General features: G+C 41.1%; 1 long non-coding RNA gene across 2 annotated transcripts in view; it reads left to right on the forward strand.

Moving 5' to 3' along the window:
• Positions 1-735, forward strand: part of LOC149867425 (uncharacterized) — a 126,084-nt gene extending 125,349 nt beyond the window's left edge. For both annotated transcript variants that reach the window (XR_016441631.1, XR_016441630.1), the window contains exon 3: positions 376-735. This is a non-coding gene — a long non-coding RNA (uncharacterized LOC149867425). The remainder of the gene's footprint in view (positions 1-375) is intronic.
• The last annotated feature ends 19,201 nt before the right edge of the window (positions 736-19,936 follow it).

Consider the following 19,936-nt stretch of genomic DNA (forward strand, 5'->3'; position numbering starts at 1 on the left):
TGTGGGGAAGCAGAGTGGACAAGGAGAAAGCTGCTGTGTGCTGTTCCTGCACTAAGCATGCTGCGCCTGGACAGGGAAGGGACTGGCCAGAGAACAGAGAGCAGGGCTGGCTTTTAAAGATGGCTGCTGGGTGTTGGCAGCTTCACCTGGAGCCTGGAACTCCATTGCAGGGCTGCAGGAAACTGGGTGAAAATCCGCTCCCTAATCTCTGCTTGTGTAGACGCCTGTCCAAAAACACTTACTCCAGAGTAGCTTATACCAGAGTAAATTTGGCCCCAAGTAAATGCATGTATAGATGCATCCGCTAGAAATCAAATATAACTTTAGAAAAGACATGATCTTGGCTTTGAATGCTTCCTTTTTTTTCTTGTACAGATAAGGACAGGAAGAGAAAGAGATAAGAAAATAGCTGAAGTTAATGGACACTTTGGACACATTCAGCGACAAGTTTTGGCCTTTCAAAAATCCCCTTTGGCTTCTGACCTGCATATTTTATGATGAAACTTCTTTTGAGTAAATTATTGCAGAAAATTAAATGGTGAGTCAATAAGCTAATTATGGCCTGCAGTTAATTTTGGCATATATTATTTACAAAACTCTTGTTTAAAATACATTCCTTTTGATCACACTGCTCAGGAAAGTTACATGAAATTAAGCACCACATAATTGCTTTAATTTGTGGTTGGTTCGTAACACACAGATGATCACACTGCTGGAAAGTCTGTCTCTTGGGATATTAACAGTTATAGTGGCAAATTAGAACTTGAAACTGACAGACTGTGAAGTTCAACAAGTAAAAAGGGAAAGTCAGAGATGCGCACCGACAACATTTCAGTTTATTTTATTATACAAAGCCTCTTGGAAGGATTTTGCTCAGAGAAGCCATTCTTTGTGACTTTAGGGCATCTTAAATTACTTGAAAGTTGTTTTTGACTTCTTGCCCAGCGCAGAGATTTTACAAAACTGAAAGGGGCCCTACCTTAAGAAGTTTCCAGAGTGGCCTGGACTTCCATGCCATAGTATCAAGCACTATGTTGCACTAAACAACTGTATAGTTTTTGTGATAAACAGACAGTCCTTGTTAGGAAGTCTGTTTTCCTTTTTCTTATTTTAGATTTAACCTCAGATAAAAAAAAAAACCTTGTCACCACGCAGACTGCCAAAATTAAACGGGTTAATGAAATAATGTTATAACATAATATGGGACTGAATGTATCCAGAGCTCAGTTGAGGTTCAGCCAGGATGGAGCGAAGAAAAGGTGTCACATTACATTTACCTCACCAGCGACAACAGGAAGGAATACTGACTAATAGGCTTTGCCTTTCTTCCGTCCCTTTCTGTCTTCTTCCATCCACTTAGCTTCCCATCCACCGGGAAAGCAGGGGTTGCTTTTTGCATGAGATTCATGTGCTCTGCTATTATGGGGAACTATGGCTATTATCAGATAGGCCTGGAAACAATCTTTCCTCATATTCTTTTGTGTAATTGAATAAAGCAAGGGCCTTACTCTTTAAAAAGAAGTGAAACTATCTGACAGTAGCGGCATAAGAAGTGGTGGGAGACCAAGGCACTAGCGATAGATGTTCCCTCACAGGCGGTGCATGAACAGCAGTCATTGACACTGGCAGCTCAGCTGCCATAACCACCATAGCTAGCTTGGCTGTTGTCACCAACTTTGCTGGTGCCTGGAACACAGATCCTGGCTGTTATGCCTCTGCTGATCAGAAACTTAACATCGTGGGATGATAAGAATCATAGGAGACTGGAACAAACTGCCTGGAGTTATGAAATCCTCTTCATTGGTGGTATTCGAAAAAAGGGGTGGGAGAGGCATCTCTCTGTCATAATTTAGGAAGAGCAGATCTTGCATTAGTGTGGGATGGAAGGGAACATTGGACTCAATAACCATTAAGGGCCCTTTCAATGATTCTATGAGTAAGTATGTCTGGATTGGGGTATTATTATATAACAATTATTTCTGACAGGCCATGATGAACTGAGGATGTAACAGAAACTATTCTTAATTGATGGAAATACGTGAAAGTATTCATGTCTACATTTTAGGGTTAACAATCAAATTAAAAAACTAGGCATATACAACTCTGTAAAAAATGTAAAGGAAAACAATGATTGTAATGTACTTCCAGTTCACATACTGTCTTAAAATGACATGTCTCAGATATCAACTGCACATTCAGAAACCACCCTTAACTCTGTCCTTGTATGGTGGGAAGTAACAACGGGTATGTTTTAAAAATTGAAACAGTAGAACTGTATTTAAATCTTCTCTGGTAAATATTTATTTAGTTAAAATATAAGATTCTGTCCACTTTCCTTCTAAAGCAGAAAAAATGAAGTCACTTGGCACTGACAAACATTATAAAAAGAGGTATGATTTATTCCTAAGAGTATGCCAAGATATAAACAGTTTAATTTATTTGCTCCTAACCTCTTTTGGTGGAGTCCCTTAGGATAGCAGGATACTCCTCCCCTAGGTAGATGCTCTGGTTCCATACTATGTCTGCATTTTTTCCTTATATTCATTTTCCTGACAATGTATTCCTTTTTTCTTTGCTTCTTTCATTTCTTATTTGCTCCCTTGTCCTTAGGAATTTCAGCTTCCTTTATGCTCTACTCATATTTCCCTGAAGATTTAGCTTATGTGTTGTGAGAGCACAGAATACAGACAACCATGATCTATGAGAGTCTTTTGAAGACTCAAGAACAACATAAGGAACAACGGGAGGAACATGTGGCACTGAGAGAGTAAGAACCAAATACAATAAAGGATTGAGACTTTATAAGCTAGTTGCTGCAAGACCAAAATTTTAGGTGCCGGGTTGCCACAGTGGAACTGTATAAGTGTCCAGATTTCCTGAATAATGCATGGAAAGAATTAGGTGCCTGAAAAGCATGATCCCATTTAGTGAAATAGTGAAAAGGAAATGGATTTCATCAGAGCTTAGATGCTTGAATCAGGGCTGCAAGGCATGCACCTCTGCCTACTTGAAATCCAGAGCCTGAAAACTCCCCCTAAGCAAAGCCACTTGCAAACACTCTGAAAACTGTGAGAAGGGCTGAAGGGCGATATCCTACCTAGTCAGGCTAGGACTGTTCTGAGCATATGCAAGAAAGCAGAACTACAGACACATAGGTGACTGTCTGCTCAAAAAAGGGAGGTGCCTGTTAAATGTAAATACCTGGAAGATTAGACAGCCACTGAGCTCTTGAGCTGTGGTTTTTGGTTTTTTGGATCATGTAGTTCCATCCAAGCCTGTCTAAGACTTTCTATGCATCTGGCCCTAAATATATTGCCCCATTTTCTCCTATAATACACGGAGCACTAAAAGACTTTAAAATCATGAAGGTGTCTTTCTATTTTTCTCATTGAATGTTATGATACTGGCAATTTTTACATTATAAAGGCCCTTTGTGGATTGATATAACGGCTTTATATCACTATAAATTGATGCCATTTTTAATAATAAATGCTATTGCTCATTTGTTTTTTAAGATCATGATTTTTTCCTAAGGCATTACCAATTAGTGGAAATAAGGCTTTATTTATTTATTTATTTCTGACAGTATGCAAAATACTGTTCAGTTCATGTAGGCCAATTCATATTTTAATATATACATGCCAAGCATTGTCTCTTTGTTCTTGTTAATGCATCAAAACTTTGTCTTATTTTGTGGGAATACATAACTATAATTTGAGTATGAAAAGGTTTTTTAGTGTCAATATATTTTCCTTTAAATTTCTAGTTAACCAGGGGGGCTTTGTGAATGCAGCAGGGAGCCTAATTTTGCATTTTATATTTTCAAGTGTCACTCAGACAATTTTAATGGCAAAGTATAAGGCAGGGATGGCCAAACCAACAGCTTGTGAGTCGCATGCAACTTCTGAGCAGTTTAAATGCATCTCCTGAAGAATGAATGGAAAAAAGTTAAATAAAAACATTCTTTTTCTTGATGGCTGTTCACTTATTATTCTCTGGTTTTTATTTTATTCAGTTCTTCATTAAACATTCAAGGAAGGCATTTGACAACAACCTGTTATTTGAGCTTGGGCACTGTCTGCTGATCATTGAGTTTGGGCCATGTGCCCAAACAAACGTAGTTGTGTTTCCTGTACATCTTGGCCATGTCAGGATTTTGATTTGGGGTTAGAAGGCTAAGGAAATTTGGCCACCCTTGGTATGAGGGCCAGTAGTGTAACATAGAGTAGACAAGCAGGATACGTGCCCCTGGCAACTACCTATGGGGTGAGGCACTAGAGAAGGCCTGCTTGGCTGGCGCTTCCTGGCTGCACATTACAGCAGTGAGGGCTATCTATGTCATGGAGTGCAAGATGTTTTGGTAACCATAGTTTTGTAGAGAGTCAGTGTAGTTTATTACTGCTTGGGGGAGAATTGAGCTATGTTCTGCCACCAGTCAGAAGTATTTTTTCCTTCCCAGCATGCGCTTTGGTGGAAAAGAGATGTGGTAAAAGTTCCTCCCAGCAGTAGTGAACTCCACTACTCCACTATCACTCTAGACAAGTATAGTGCCCAGATTGCCTTTATGACACACTTCACCGCTGTTCTGAATGCTGCTTTGCAAGGAAGGTTAAGAGAGGTCTTCTTTGGGTGCATTATTCAGATTTCAGCCTCTGATGAAGACTAGCTAAATGCATTGCTCATCTTAGAACATGACATTACCCAGCCACTCTGAGGCTTAGACTTACTATATATAGTCACACTGGAAGTAAGGCAGACCAAAATACCCAGGATGAGTAACTGAGCTAGTATGACGGAAGTGTTTGGGGAAGAAATTCTTCTCTCTCGTTTTACTGAGTAGTTGCAGAGCCACTCTGGGAATGCTGAATGCAGAATCTTTACTTAGTTTCTCCACCCAGAGAGTGGAGTAAATGGGCCACACAATGGCACATCATCTTTCCATTTTCCTTACTGTGTGGGCTTGTTGTTTCGAATGTTTCAAACAAAGAATGTAGGCCAGAGGTGGGCAATTACTTTGGCTGGCAGGCCACTTAAGTTTTAGTGAGCTGTCGAAGGCTGCATGAACAAAATCTTTCAGAAGATATCATTTTAACAAATTATAGATAAAAAGACAAATTTTATACTAAAAATCAAACATTTACTATAACATATTTCAATTTTATTTAAAAAATATTTTCTTGTCCTGATCTATGGGTTTTTTTGAGTAGTGTATATAGAGGCAATTGCATAATAGTTCAAAATTAAAATCTTACTCTTGTATATTGGTGTGGGGGAGGGTGCAAATGCATGTCTGGGGGTTGCTTGTATGCTAAGTCTGAGAAGCTGGCCATGGGAGAGGGCTGGGGGCAGGGGGTGCATTCGGCAGAGCTTGCCTGGGTGGGGTTCAAATGTGGTCAGCTGCTCCCCACTCCCAGTCTGTGGCTGTTCCTGCCCGCTTCTGCCCAGGGCAGCCCAAGCCATGGTCCCACAGTTCCCTGGTGGAGCTGCTACTGCATCCACTCCAGTACTACTCAGCTCCCCCTGCCTCTAGCGGCCCCTCCTCTTCCTCCTGTTGTCCCTGCTGTGGCACTCCAGGTGACAGGCAGTATGGGAAAGCTGTGGAGATAGGTGCCAGATACCAGTTGCCTAGCTAGGCAGGGGGAAAGCTGCAGCTGGGTGGCTCCCAGCTGCCTTCCGCACAGTTGGCCACCTGTATGTGGCTACTCATCACACAGGGTGAATGGAGTGGGTAGAAGGCAGCCAGGAGCTGGAGCCCCACATGCTGGGGCAGGCAGCACCCAGCTACAGCTCTCCCCCCATCCCCCATCTCATCTGCTGCCCAGTGCCCATCCCCACAGCATCCTCACACTGCCTATTGCCTGGAGCAGCACAGCAGCGGCAGGAGGAGGAGAAGGAGCCGCTGGAGGCAGGGAGAGCCAAGCAGTACCCGGGTGGCTGCAGCTGCACTGTGAGCAGCCCCACTGGGAAGCTGTGCTGGCTGGGGCCAGGGTGCTGCTGTCTGGGGAGTGCGGGGTGGGTGTGGGTGGGGGCATGGCACAGACTATGCCAGGCAGGGCTTAGCTCCATGTGGAGCACTGTGGAGCCAGGCCAGATGCAATCGACTGGCAAGTGCCCACCCTTGGACTGGATCCAGTTAGTTGGCAGAATGGATCCAGCTCGTGGGCTGTATTTTGCCCATTCTTGGTCTAGATTCTGTGGGTTGTTCAATAACATCAACCATCCCTAATGATACTCCTCACAGTGGAACTGCATCAGTTCTGTGGCCTTAGTGTAGAAATCCAATTTCATATTTTCATTTTATCTTACCCAGATTTGCCTAGTGCTGTTGTAAGTACTTATTCAGCAGTTCTGTTGGGCACTTTAATCATGTTTACAGCATTATCTATGCAGTTTTAGCAAGCACTGCACCCTCTTTTTCAAAATCTTATAGCCCCATTTCATTTCTAATCCTTTTCTGTTTGTATTAATTATTTTTACCACCACTATACGCGTTTGCCAATAATACATTAGATTTTCCATGTATCAGTTTTTCAGCTAGTTTAAAGATCCTTATTTTCTACTTTGTAATCTTTTACTTTACTCATCAGCCAATATTTCTTTGCCAGCACTGAAACTTCACAAGACAAGGGATGTTTATATCCAGACTGGGATTTGGAATACTGGATTGAATCAAGGGTAGAGTTAGTTTTGGAAACAACAGCTTAAGCAGAATGTAAATTATACTTAAGTCATGTACTGGTTTTCTGCACAAAGGTGCACCCATGATTAACATATCTTTATTGTTCTCTTTTCTGTAACCTTTTAAAATTTGAGTATTTTTCATCCTAAATTTAAGACGCTGCATTCTATCAGGTTATTACTTTACCTGGGAAGCTATAGATGACTAATCAATAAATCCTGCACATTATTATGAAAATTCCAGGTTCAGCTTTGAAACTTTATTTGAGTCAGATTGTCACAATAGCTAGGGACAGAAGTTATACATAAACCTGCTGAAGTAATCAGAAATCGGTTTAAACCTGTAACAGAACAGCAGTTCAGTGTACATAAGCCAGTTTAAAAATGGCTGACACTGGTTTAAGATAAAATGGTTGGATGTAGTATCAGACATAACTGATTTGGGTCAAACAAGTTTATGAAGTTTGTGCCCTATGCCCCTTCCTGGTTCAAGTTGAATTACAGTCCCCCAGCATCCTTACATGCTTTCCAACCCGGGCTGTGCTGTCTGTTCCAGCTGAGAAGGGTTGGGGGCAGGGGAGAGGCAGGGACTCCACCCCACAGGCAAACAGTTGGAGTCTGGTGGGGTGGGGAGAGGGGGTCTAAACTTCCCTTCCCCTGAGTACAGAGCTGTCCTGTACTGTCTTGCTAAAAATCTTACTGCGGGCTGCGACTATGGACTAGAAATCCCAGAGGCACCTTGAAGCAGGAAGTGATGAGCAATGCTGCAAAGTCCTTCTGCTGTGATTCTGGACTGCAAATTCCAGAGACCTCGGATGCAGCAGGAAGAGGAAGTGAACGGACAGTCAATGCCAGCTATGTGCTAGAGAGCTGTGTTCTAGCACCCCCTGGCTGCTGACTTGAGTCACTGCAGGTATGTGGCTGCATTACCTGAATCAAAAGTGAATGTCTATCCAGTTGTTTCTTAGTTTAATCTCTGCAGTTTAGACTAAACTGCAAAGGCTGAATCAACTCAGCCTCAGGCTTTTTGACTGTCTGTACTTAGCTAATAAGAATTAATAGTAGCTATATGATTTAAATAAGAAAGAGTGTAGGTATCTGACTTTGGCATTTGTTAAAAAGTGACCAATGTCATGTTAATTTTCTTCTGTGTTATAAGCTGCAATAAGATGATCATAAGTTTCAAATATGTAACATAAGTTTTACATATGTAATATGTAAAAAAACCCCAAACAAACATTTCCAATGCTTTCCTTTAGGTACATTTTGCATCTATATAAACAAGGATATTTCTAATTATCTGCATGTCATTTAGACTCCAGGATAATTCAGTGCCTGGATATCTCTGCTTCACCTCTACTTATTTCCATTACCTTGCATGTTATAGATGTCAAATTGATGGGCCTGCAGTTCCCTAGCATGGCCATCATAAATATCAGTGCTACAGTGAAATGCTTCCAGTCTTCTGGAACCTCATTTGAACTAAGCAAGTTCTTCATAATGATCATTAATGATGTATTGCTTGCTTATAAATGTTGGATATTAATCTTTTATTTATTTACACTATTCCATCAGATTTAAAAACCCATCTCTATAATACACAGCTAATCAATGACTTGTACAGAGTTTTATTTATGACAGCGCTGCAAGTTTACTTAGCAGGAAGCTATTTTTATATTTAGCTCTATTGGTGATAAGCATTATTAAAATTCTAACTTTTTATTGAAGAAATTGCAATATATTATAAATCATGCATGGGATATTATAAGTTGTTTTTATAAAAAACACATAATCGCTGAGCAAATGTAAAGAAGAGCTGAATAAAGACCTGAAAAAATTGCAAACCTTTGGATAAATTTTTATAAAAATTCACAGTACTCATGTCCATGTCCCTTTTATTTGAATTTTCCATGAACATTCAAGCAATGGAATATTCCAAGCTCAAATAGTCATTAAAAACTACTTATACAGTTGTATAGATTTTTGTTTAAATCATGGCTAAAGCTGACCAATTGCAACTAAGCAATTCAGGTCAACTGTGAACCAACACTTGCAGTAATCTTGACTTATACAATTAAAAAAAAGCTAATAGAATCATAGAATTGTAAAACCAGAAGGGACCTGTAAAAATCATCAAGTCCAGTCCCCTGTCATGGGCAGGAAGTTATTGGGCTCAGACAAGCTCAACAAAGTGCCTGGCCAGCCTCCTCTTGAATACCTCCAAGGAAGGTGACTGCACCACCTCTGCTGGGAGTGTGCTCCAGATACAGGCAACCCTTAAAGAGAAGAAGCTGTTCCTTATATCTAGCCTGAATTTACCCTCTATGGGTGTTTATACACAACATGGTGCTTAATCCTCATTAATTTACTACGCCTTAAAAATTTTAACCCAGGTTAATTTGGTGCGCCATGTTTGTATTCGCACAACATGATCTCTTGAGCAACTTAAGCCCCATGTGTCATTCCCCATGGCTTCTGGCAGGCAGAGCTAAATACCAATCTAGCTTGGATCACTCTTCCCCTGCTCCCACCAACTGAGGAAAGTGAAATCCCTGACTTTTAGTCAGGGTAGGGGGCAGAGGCAGGGGCTGCTACAGGGCAGGAGGGGCAGGGGTTGTCTCTGAGGGCAGCACAGGGGCCGCTGTCTGTGCTCATGGGCTGAGTGGGCAGAAGATGCTGCCTGGGGGGAAGGAGGGGGAGGTAGGGCTGTGGCCAGCCCCATCCCTGTGCCGTGACCTGGCAGGTTTTTTAAATGCAAGACAAAGGTCCAGGATTTCCTCCCTGGGTTTGTTTTCAGCATGGCTGCTGCTAGTTAGAACTACAGTTCTCAGAATACCTAGCACAGCACATGCCTGATTGGGAGCTGAGTTTGAGATTTTGCTTTGCTCCACTAGCAGAGCAGGGGTGACCTTCTATCAGAATCATAAGGTAGAACTGGGGGGCGGGGGTAGGGGCTGTGGGTCAGGAGTGAGGGGCACCGTGGGGCTATGTGGGGGGAGGGGGGCAGGGGGCTGCAGATTAGGTTTGTGTGTATGTTCCTAGAAGTATCTCCAGTGCAATAAAGTTGCATGTTGGTTTCTGGGTGAGAGAACAAAAGCAATGGAACTCTGCCTGAGAGGTAATAATTGGTGTCTTTGAAATGTAAAAATTTCCACAAAGCCTGGGCTTTTTAGTGGATGACAAACTGAAGGAAGGTAGCTAGCCTGACTGGGTGGGCAAACTAGTTTTTCTTCTGTTCAGAAAAGTTCTCTGACACTTGAGAGGTGATCGGGTTTTTACCTACTGTGCTTTGGGCTGCATTGGGTGTGCAGTTGCTTTATCCTTTAGCTCTGTAAAGGATATCATAAAAAATCATAAGGCAGGGCTGGTGAGGAGAGGAGGCAGGTGCAGGGGTAGGGGTGGGGAGGCCCCCCCCTCCCCCAGTGTGGGGCTTACCAGGTGGGCATGGCAGGTATACCTGCCTGAGTTCATCCCCAATGGTGGCAAGGATGTGCAGCTCCTAGTGGTGTCCTGGGGCACAGAGGCTCAGCATCCAGCTACTCAGGCAGAGGCTTCCTCTGGGCAGGAGCTGGACCAGCTGAGGGCTGGTGGTGCCATGGCCGCTCTGGTCTCCTGGGTGTGCCTGCACACCCAAAGCTGGCAAGGCAGGCACTGGCCTGGGCTCCTGGAACTGCTGGAGGAGGCCAGGGGTGAGGAGAGTAGTGGGGTGGGCTTGGAGCTGCTTAAATAGCCCTCCCCCAGTTGCCAGGACTCAACAGAAGCTTGGGCAGGCTGCTGGGCTTGAGTACATAGCATAGCTCCAGACAGTGTCCCAGGGCATGAGAATGTCATCTAGCTGCTGCATAAAGGGCATGGACTTGTGGGCAGCCCCCAACTGGCAGTTGTGGTCAGTGACAGTGATGCACTGAGCCCACAAAGCCTTGACCTTTATGGCATGCCAACTGGTTGTGCCCATGCTCTTGCAAGTGGCTGGAAAGGACCTCATAGATGTGTGCATTGGAGTGCTCACTCTATGCAAATTGGCTAAGGACCTTGGCCTCACCACACAGCATGATGAGGTTCACAGTCTCTTCCAGGGACCAGTTGCAGCCTTGGGAGGCTGTGTGTGTCATCAGGGAGGATGCCAGCATGGCTCTCTCAATGGTCTGCTGGGCTTCTGTGTGGCAGTCCCAGTGCTGGCAGGCCTGAGCAGGTGTGTGCAGCACCCAGCATAGAGGCACAGTGAGGGACAGGCCCACATGCAGCAATGCTGTGCTGGATACCAGCAGTGGGGTTCAGGAAGGCTACTGTGGCTGGCCTGAGGTTGCTGGAACAAGACCCAGCAGCTAGAAGCTGGCTGCAGATGGCCCAAGGTGCTGCCAGGCTAGGCAGATGCCTGCAGCACCCAGCACAGTGTGATGGCACAGGCCTGGAAGCCATGTGGTGATGTGGTGCTGGGGCCCATAGGCGCATCCAGGTAGGTTGCTGTGGCTGGCCTGGGGCCTCTGCTGTGCAGTGCGGTGGCCAGAAGCTGGCTGCAGGTGGCCCAGGGACCCAGCGTCCCCACAAGCTTTTAAGGGTTAAGGGCTGGGGCAGGCAAAGAGCTGCCCTAGCTTTGGGGCTGGATGAGCTCCCAACCCCATGGCGTTGGGGCTAGACTGAGGTGGCTTCCTGGTGCTGGGGTTGACCACGAGAAAATTTTCTCCTGGTCAGCATTTACACATATAGTATTGTGCGGTACTACTCAGGAGGTAATTTGCTACTTGTATTTACAGTAAGTGTCTGCATGTATACATGGTGATGCTTACTGTGTAGTAATTTGTTCTACTGTGCAGTAAAGCATATCATGTAGATGCTCCCACAGTGTGCTCTCTCATTGCGATTTACACTTATTCTTTCATATTTCTTTGGTATTTTGTTAATCTTGAGGTCATTCTGACTCAAAGGCAGTGGCTTTTTTTTTAGTACAGAAAACTGTAACAAAGAATTCAGCTTGAGCAGTTGCCCAACTTGTGTGTGAGGAGAGATGCTTGTATGTTTGTGGGAGGCAAGGGTGTCTGACAGAAGCCAAAAGACTTTATCTACTCTTTTTTTTTCCTGTTTATTTTCTTCCTTTCTTCCTACCATTCCTGGCGGTTTAAGAACTAATTCTGCTTAATGGTCAAGCCTTAAGCATTCAGATATGAAGATGAATAAAGCATATGACTGCAGACATAGACAAGAAGAGTCTTTGAATAACTGATGGTTGAAAGGTACTATTTTGCAGTACTTCATTACTCAGCTGTAGTGGCACATTTAATAGCTTGTCATCATTTGTATTTATAACCCTTTCCTTAGCTTAAAAATTTGGTTAGGGTAGTACCTGGAAATAAAAGATCATGACTGTTTTGAAAACTATATTGTCATTTTCATCATTATTGTTGTTATTGCAGGACTATTCCAAAAAAGTGGCAAGTTACATTTCTACAATTAAAAACAGACCTTTGTTGCTGTGTATTCTAAAATCTAAAGTGGAAGTTTTTATTTACAACAAAATTACACGGTTTAAATCAGAATTCATTTACATCTGTTGAAATATAATAACTTTTAAAATTATAGTCATACTGTGCGTGACAATAATTTAAAATTTTAGCATAATAAAATATTCTGATAAGGGGTTAAAAAAATATATAGACATGGCATAGTTTAAAAAAGAATATCAGATGCAGAGAATTCTATTTAGAACTTTAATACAAAGGGGTTTTTGTCCCAAATCTATAAATGATAAAAAAATTTATGAGTTGTAAGATGCAACTTGCTTTTGCCATCGTGTGTGTGTGTGTGTGTGTGTGTGTGTGTGTGTATCAGCAATTCCATGTACTATTATCATGGTCCAAAACTACAATTTAATATTGTTAATAACTTTATTTGGGGCCTATCTGTATAGGGAAACACACAGGCACACACAGATGCACACTTCCCTCTGAATAAACTTGAGTGGGAATTTAGTACCCTATGTCTATACCTAAGACTTTTCCTTGTCAACAAGGAAGTAATTTATTACAGGAATCCCAGATATCCAGAAGTCAGGACAGTGAGTTTAAGAGCTTATGTACAGACAGAAATTTACTGGCATCAATTACTATACTTGTGTCACTTAGGAAGTCACAAAAGCTAATCTGAAAAAGGCACTTAATTGGATTAAAAGTTATTATATGGGGAATTATAGTGGTATAATCATAGTGATATAATTATACCCCCATGTTAATGGCAGTAAATTTTCCTATATAGGTAAGCCCCAAATCAATTTATTATTGATATTAAATTGCAGTTTTGGATCATGAATATGGTAGTACATGGAACTGCAGGTATCAGAAGTATGTAGTCCTTCCACTGGAAGTCAGGGCAGGATTGTATCCTCACATTATGCTGTTAGTGCTTTGTCTCTCCTAATTTTAAATATCCCATGGGATGGGCTTTCACCATTTCCATAGAGACACTATTCCACCGTCCATAGATCTTTCTGTCAGAAAGTTTACCTTCTACTCTACCTATGTTTTCTTTTTATTTAAGTTGGTAGCATTTTTAATTCTCTGGGATGAGTTTATTCATTGCGAAGCTGAAGGGAAGAATACCCCAAATTATGCAGAATGAAGAGGATATATTGAAAATGAGTGAATATCAGGGAAGGGGACCTAAAATGAATTTTCTCAGTCTTTTAAGTGGCAACCCCACCATTATAATAGTAAGGAATTTTACTCTTGTTAGCTGTAATGTTATACTCAAAAGTGAGCTTTTTGAGTTTCCAGAAATCAAGTTAAACTCCTCCTGCAGATAAAAGCAAAGTACCCCCATGATTCACTGTAATAGATGTCCCCTGAATAGTTTCATATATTTGATTTAAATATAAAGGAATTTGTGATAATTTACAGATAATGAGACCTTGCTGGGAAACGGAGATGTGGGAGTTAATGTTAAAAACAATACTGACTTCCTCCCAAACAGGGAGTGCTGACAAGTATAATCATATTACTAAAATCACATCAGCAGTGTGATATATTCAATAAAAAATGTGATTGGCTGCAGCCCGAGTAGTTTGTATTTTGTCCATGAAAAACCATTGTGTTACATCAATCTGTCCAAAAAATGCGGCACATCAGAAAACAATGTTAAGAAGGCTTTTAAAACACATCATTGAGATTACAACACCTTTAAAAATAAACAGCACTGAATACCAACACAGGTAAAATGTCATTGTGAAACCCAGATCTGAAATTCAGCGACATGCTTTATAGCTTTCCAGTGTGTGATAAAATCTGTTCACCAGATGTACTATCTGTCTCCTGTGTAGCATACTCAAGCATCATCTAGGCCTGAGGCCCATTTATTTCATGTAATTGCCTTCCCTGTGCACACCTTAGGGCACCCTAATTCTCCATTTTATTTCAGGCACTGTACAGGGTACCATCTGGTAGTGTTAAGCTCATCTCATTTTATTGCACTACTGCAGTAGCTATATTCAGCCCCATAGCATTCTTTCAGTGGAGAGAGAGTGAGTTCCGTTACTGCCAGCTATTTATTTTTGCCTGAAATAAAGTCTTTATCTACACACATGCAGAGTTCATATGTATATCAGTATCACCTGAAACATAGGTCACCAGCTTTCACCTAACACACTTTAAAAAATAAATTGAGAATTGCTGATATTCAGGTACAGCTGCAATACAGGAGTGACATTTTCTTCTGTTAACTTGTAGAATAGGAGTTCTAAATTCTTCTCTTACTTCTTCAAGTAATGATGTCTTTTTAGTGTCTCATTTTTATTATTTCTATTAAAATGAGCAAAAAATATTGTGTCTTATCTCAAAAAGACACCCCATTGCAATGGCTTAATATTTAAAGTAGCAATATGCCTCCCAACTATACTTCATTACAAGGTTCATTGCTATTGTAGGCCCAAATTTACTTTCATACCTCAAATACTTGGTGTTATGTTACTGTTTACCCTTGTAAATTATTGACATAAAAATGTTGAAACTTGAAACTGAAATTATAGAAAACTTCATCCACCTTCCAGCTTCCTCCTTCTCTCCTGTGTTTTATGATATATCTTCCCTTTAGGTTCTTGGTCACTGATTTTAACTGTCCGACTTTTTCTTTTTTACTGTCCTCCCTTTCTATTCCTGCAGTTCTGTGCCCACAGTTATTGTCACTTAGCTGTCCAAATACTTGATTGTGCTTGCAAATTTGGCACTTAGACTTCTAACTACCTTTCATCGCTTCCACAATTTTCATGTGCATAATGAGAGTCTGGGCTTTCAAACTCTGGCTCAAAAGGGGTGTGCTACACTTTCCATCCTTATCCTTCCAACACAAGTCAAAGAGCCAAATTCAGTCTTATAAATCCCATTAACTACACTACAGTTGCAAGTTGGATAAGGCTGGGCAGAATTTGTCCTTTGGCTGCAATTTTTCTACCTTACATATCCACTGTCTCATAGAAAAGGTGTGGAAGGGGGATATCCTGTTGAAAACACCAGGCTCCAACTTTGGACAAAACGAAGCCCTAAGTACTACAGGATATGGTTCAGTCTCTCTTAAACTTGCTTTTTTAAAACAAAAGTGTCACTGTCCCTCAGGGTCCTTTCCTGCCTTCCTTGTGTACCCTAAAACCCTCATGAGTATGAAGGGGGTTGTTGACTAGGCAAGAATTCAAGACCAGCCTTGTGGCCTTGAGAGAATTGTATCCTGTTTCTGCTGTCAACAGCAGCATGTGTGAAAAAAATGAGCTACTCTTCTCCCTCTAGGCTCTTTTTAACGGAACCATTTAAATCACATTTTCATTGCATCCCCTTCACCTACCACTTTCTCCCCAGGCAAGGTCAGGGCCAGATTAAGACAACATGATGCTGTAGGTACAGTATACATGGAGCACCCTGTAGCTCTGCCTGTAACTTGGAGTGGCAGTGGCATGGGGTCCTTCTGTGGGAAACTGTACTATTAAGAGACTCTCACAAGAGGCTGCTGGTCCCAGTTGAGCAGAGGCTCATGTCATTCAGTGCTTTCAGTTACAACTCAGATGTTGATTGAAGCCTATTCTGACAGGCTTCTTGGCTCTGTGACAAACTGCAACTGCTGAACAATCCTCCTTCCACTCCTGACAGTAGGACCTCAGTAGTGTCCTAAATCACTTATTTTTAATCCCTGATTTTTTGGGGAACAAATCTCTGTTGTGCCTGCCATTCTCTGCCCATGCTGTTTGCCACTTACAGGTCCAACTACCTGATTGTGCCTGCAAATTAGGCATTTGGAAGTCTAAATGTAATTTTTGCTTCCACAAAGTTTGAAGCGTAGGACCTCATCTTGAAGCCTGGAGCAGTGGTGGTGGTGGTGGTGACAGCAGGGTCTATGCAGAAACCATCCCTCTTTTCTCTCCTCAGGGGATGGTATCATCAAAGAGATCTCCTGCCCCACATGTGAGGTACATCTGCTTTGGTGGGTAGTGTAGACCATTGCACTTTTCTCCTGCGTGAAGTGGGTCTTGGAGCAAACACTCAATTCATATGAGTTCATGCCTCCCCCAAATATTGTTTCAGATTTCCAGCAAACTCAAGCTGATGTTGCTGTTTTGGTTATACTCACTTCACATTTTCAAGCTTTTCTTAAAACATATTTCTTTAAAAAATTAAACTGAAATGCTGATGAAATCACAAGACTCCAGAGGCCATAGTACTCAGCAAAAGCCTGCAGTGGCTATATCTTAATCCAACCCAGAATAAGGTGATGGGTAAGAGGATACTCTTCTGGCCAGTGAAAAAGCTGCCAGCAGTAAATGATAAGTCAGCTTACCTGCCATCCTTTGGTGCATGAATTGGTTAGCCCTGCATTACTAGTAGTATGGGACAGGAAGAAGATTTCAGTCAACCTGTTATGGCTCTGGGGATGAGAACAAAAACACCCAAACAAATAAACAAACAAAAAAAATCACAAAACTACTTTATCAAAAAGAACTTTTTTCCCCTTTTCCCTTGCTTATTGCAATTATCTATCAGTAGTCATACCATTTAACAACTGCATCTGAGAGTACCATCCTTCATGTAAGTAAATTATAACACAATGCATCTTTTTAAAACAGTGGAAATATATCCTTTCGTAGGAACTCTGGGTTTTGCATTTGCTGGCAATGACAAATGTAGGTAGATGCACCTGGATGTAGTTGTCTGCCTTGATATAAAGCATGGGTGAATAAATAGAATAACTCTCACTATTATTCTTTGTTGTACAGAGTGTTCATTTTACTGGTTATAACTAGAGCAAAAATCAAAAGTGTTGGATTGTGATCAGAGAAACTGACGAGTTCTTAGCATTTTGCTGATGCCTTGTAAATCACTGGAAATGTCCAATGACCAAATAGTTTCATATTTATTTTTCCAAGATTTTTCCTTTAAGCAGTCTCATTCTAGAAAAACACAAATGCTCATCTCAATAAAAGAAATCCCCCCTTTTGTTCTGTCAAACATAACTGCCCAATAATTATACATTCATTCTCATGCTAGGAGGCAAGTGTATGAGTAAAGAACCTATGAGGTGCTTTTAGTAAATGATTTAATACTGAGGCTTTAATACTAAGGATGTCAAATGCACCAAACCCAGTGTCTTAGAGGAAGAAAGATTCATTGAAGTACTGTCTGTATTCAATAATGCATAGAATTCAGCTGCCCCCACACATTATCATTTGAAGGCACTGTGACTTAAATATAAGCGAAGTTGTTTGTTTGGTGTGGAAAAAAGGAGAAGTAATAGATTTTTAATTGATAAAAATGCTGAAGTCATAATTAGGGCAAAAAGAAAAGTAAAGGCACACCATCCTTTCTTTTCTCTTCTCCCCTCCTCCTGCTCCTCCCTGCCCCCCATTTCACTTAACTGCATAAATAAATTCTCTATAAGAGTCTTGAATGCAAACCATGGATCTTTAGCTGGGGAGGGGAAGTGAAAGTCACTGTTTTCCTCCACAGAAACTGCAGCTGTGACAAACATACAGCCTTAGTTATGACACATAGGGGTTATGGCTACCTCGTCAATCTTTCTTCTGCGTGCAGTTGCAGTGAAATGGAAGTGACACTAAAACAGCCTTACCCATTTCTGCCATAGTACTGTAACAGAAATGTTATGCACAGCCTTCCCTATGAATTTCTGTTGCAACATCTAAATTTTAGCACACAGTTTCTTTAAGCCTGAAGGAGGGACCAGTGTCATATCTTCTGCGGCGCTAATTTCTGTTCAGCTCCCACTGAATCTGATGAAAATTTTTACATGCACAAGGCAGGCAGCATTTGGCCTCCAGAGTGTTGTACAGCAAGACCTGCTGGCATTTCCTGTTTATTTCAGGCTCTGGGATGGAGTCTTGAAACACGTCTCAGCCTGCAAGTACTATACTTATTAAATGAAATATGCATACAAATTGCTGACAAACTCTCTTTGACTATTACTTTTTATAGAATATTCCTGTAATACAATTGGCTCATTTTCCCATAAAACAAAATTTGCAGAACTTAATTCTGTACGATGGGCTGAGCCATTTTCCTAATTATAAACAAAACCTATACTAACCAATCCCACATCTGAGCTAGTGAAGATTAAAATCAACCACTGTGTAGTAGAGAAGTAACTGTTTTTCATAGGATTTTTACTTCACATTTGGGATTATGCTTTCATATTTTGCAAACATATTTTATAAATCCATAATGCAAAAAAATGTACTATTGTTAATATGTATTTGCAGCCTAGCATGTAAAGTCTCCAAAAGAGCCATTTTGGTGTCTCCTCTCAACGTGTATTATGAATAATAAACAAAGCATGGCTAGACAGTCTGCATTATAGAGCAATGAGATACACAGGTACATTGTTCTGAAGATTCGCAGACAGCATGCAGCCTAATGGCCCAAATGGAGTTGTCCCCCCATGTATGTATGCTAAGAATATAGAAAAGCTGTCTAAGTCATTAATAGGGTTACTGTTAGGGAATTTGTATTTATAACTCACTCTGCATGATGAAAGTAAATTGTGAAACAAATACATCTTATTCTTAGCTTTGTATGCCACTCACTCCTGCATGGGCAAGTGTTCTGGTGCCACAAAGAACTGTCATAGAAAATTTTAGAAAGAACCAGTACTGTACATGGTCCATTAGGGGGCTCCAAGAAAGCAACTGCAGTTTGAACAGTCTGTCAGCCACAACAGAGCTGAAGATACTTTCAAAAGTGTCTTAAATGAAGACTCATTTGTAACTAAAGTTATTTACAGTGTGCTGTAATAACTTCAATCTGCAGCCATCAGTGAACATGGTATTTTGTTGAAGAAGCCATGACACCATAGGATACAAATATTTGTTTCCCTAAAAATTATTAATAAAAAAATTAAGCGAACTACCAAGTATCCTATTTGTGTCTTACTGTTGAACCCCCCAAAATGGTTAAAAATGACCTGTGACTAAGTGGCGTGCTCCTACTTCCATTGTTTTAATCTATATCAGATGTATTGTGAATGTGCCTTTCCTCCTCTTCTTTGGTAGTCCACAAAGTTGTACCAGCTGGTTTAATTTTCTTGTGATATCCCAAAATATGTTGGTTTCTGATAACAGTGCTCACACGGAACCACAGTTGGAGTTGGCAACTGGAGTTTGTAACTATGCCATGTAATTTACAAAATACTGCTTATGCAAACTCATCGTGTACTGGCTCCACAGTGTTTTCTTGGTATTTGTGTTATCACAGAATCATGCCATCTGAGGTCTTACACTGGACTTGGCCATTGTAATTTTTGGGTAAACAAAAAGGTAAGGAGAATATAGTTTTTTGTTGTTTACATGATGAGTATTTAGCTAGGTTAGTGAAGGCCTTATTTAGATTAAATGGTGTGAGCCTGTTTAATCTTCAGGTCAGATTTACAGGTAAAATTCTCATACTAAATAGAACTCTGTCATATCTGTTGTAGGAATCATGCCCATAGGCTGCTTACAGACATTAAAAAAACCAAACAAACCACACCTTACCACCACTGTACATTAGTTCGACCCAGATCCACAGCATCTGTATAGATCAGATGCTTTGGTCGGGCTTTTTGGCACTTCTATCTGAAGGTGATTAAATAGGCGATTAGATAAAAACATCAAAAAAGCCCCACTAAACTGTACAAGTTACAAAGCCCTAATTCTCTTTGGATTTGTGTTGGTGGATTAAACATAGACTCAAACTATTACTATTCGAATGTACTCTTGTAATTGTTAATTAGAGCTACATTA

The sequence above is a fragment of the Crocodylus siamensis genome, chromosome 4 (assembly GCF_052110815.1).
Source record: "Crocodylus siamensis isolate JL-2025a chromosome 4, ASM5211081v1, whole genome shotgun sequence".
NCBI lineage: Eukaryota > Metazoa > Chordata > Crocodylia > Crocodylidae > Crocodylus > Crocodylus siamensis.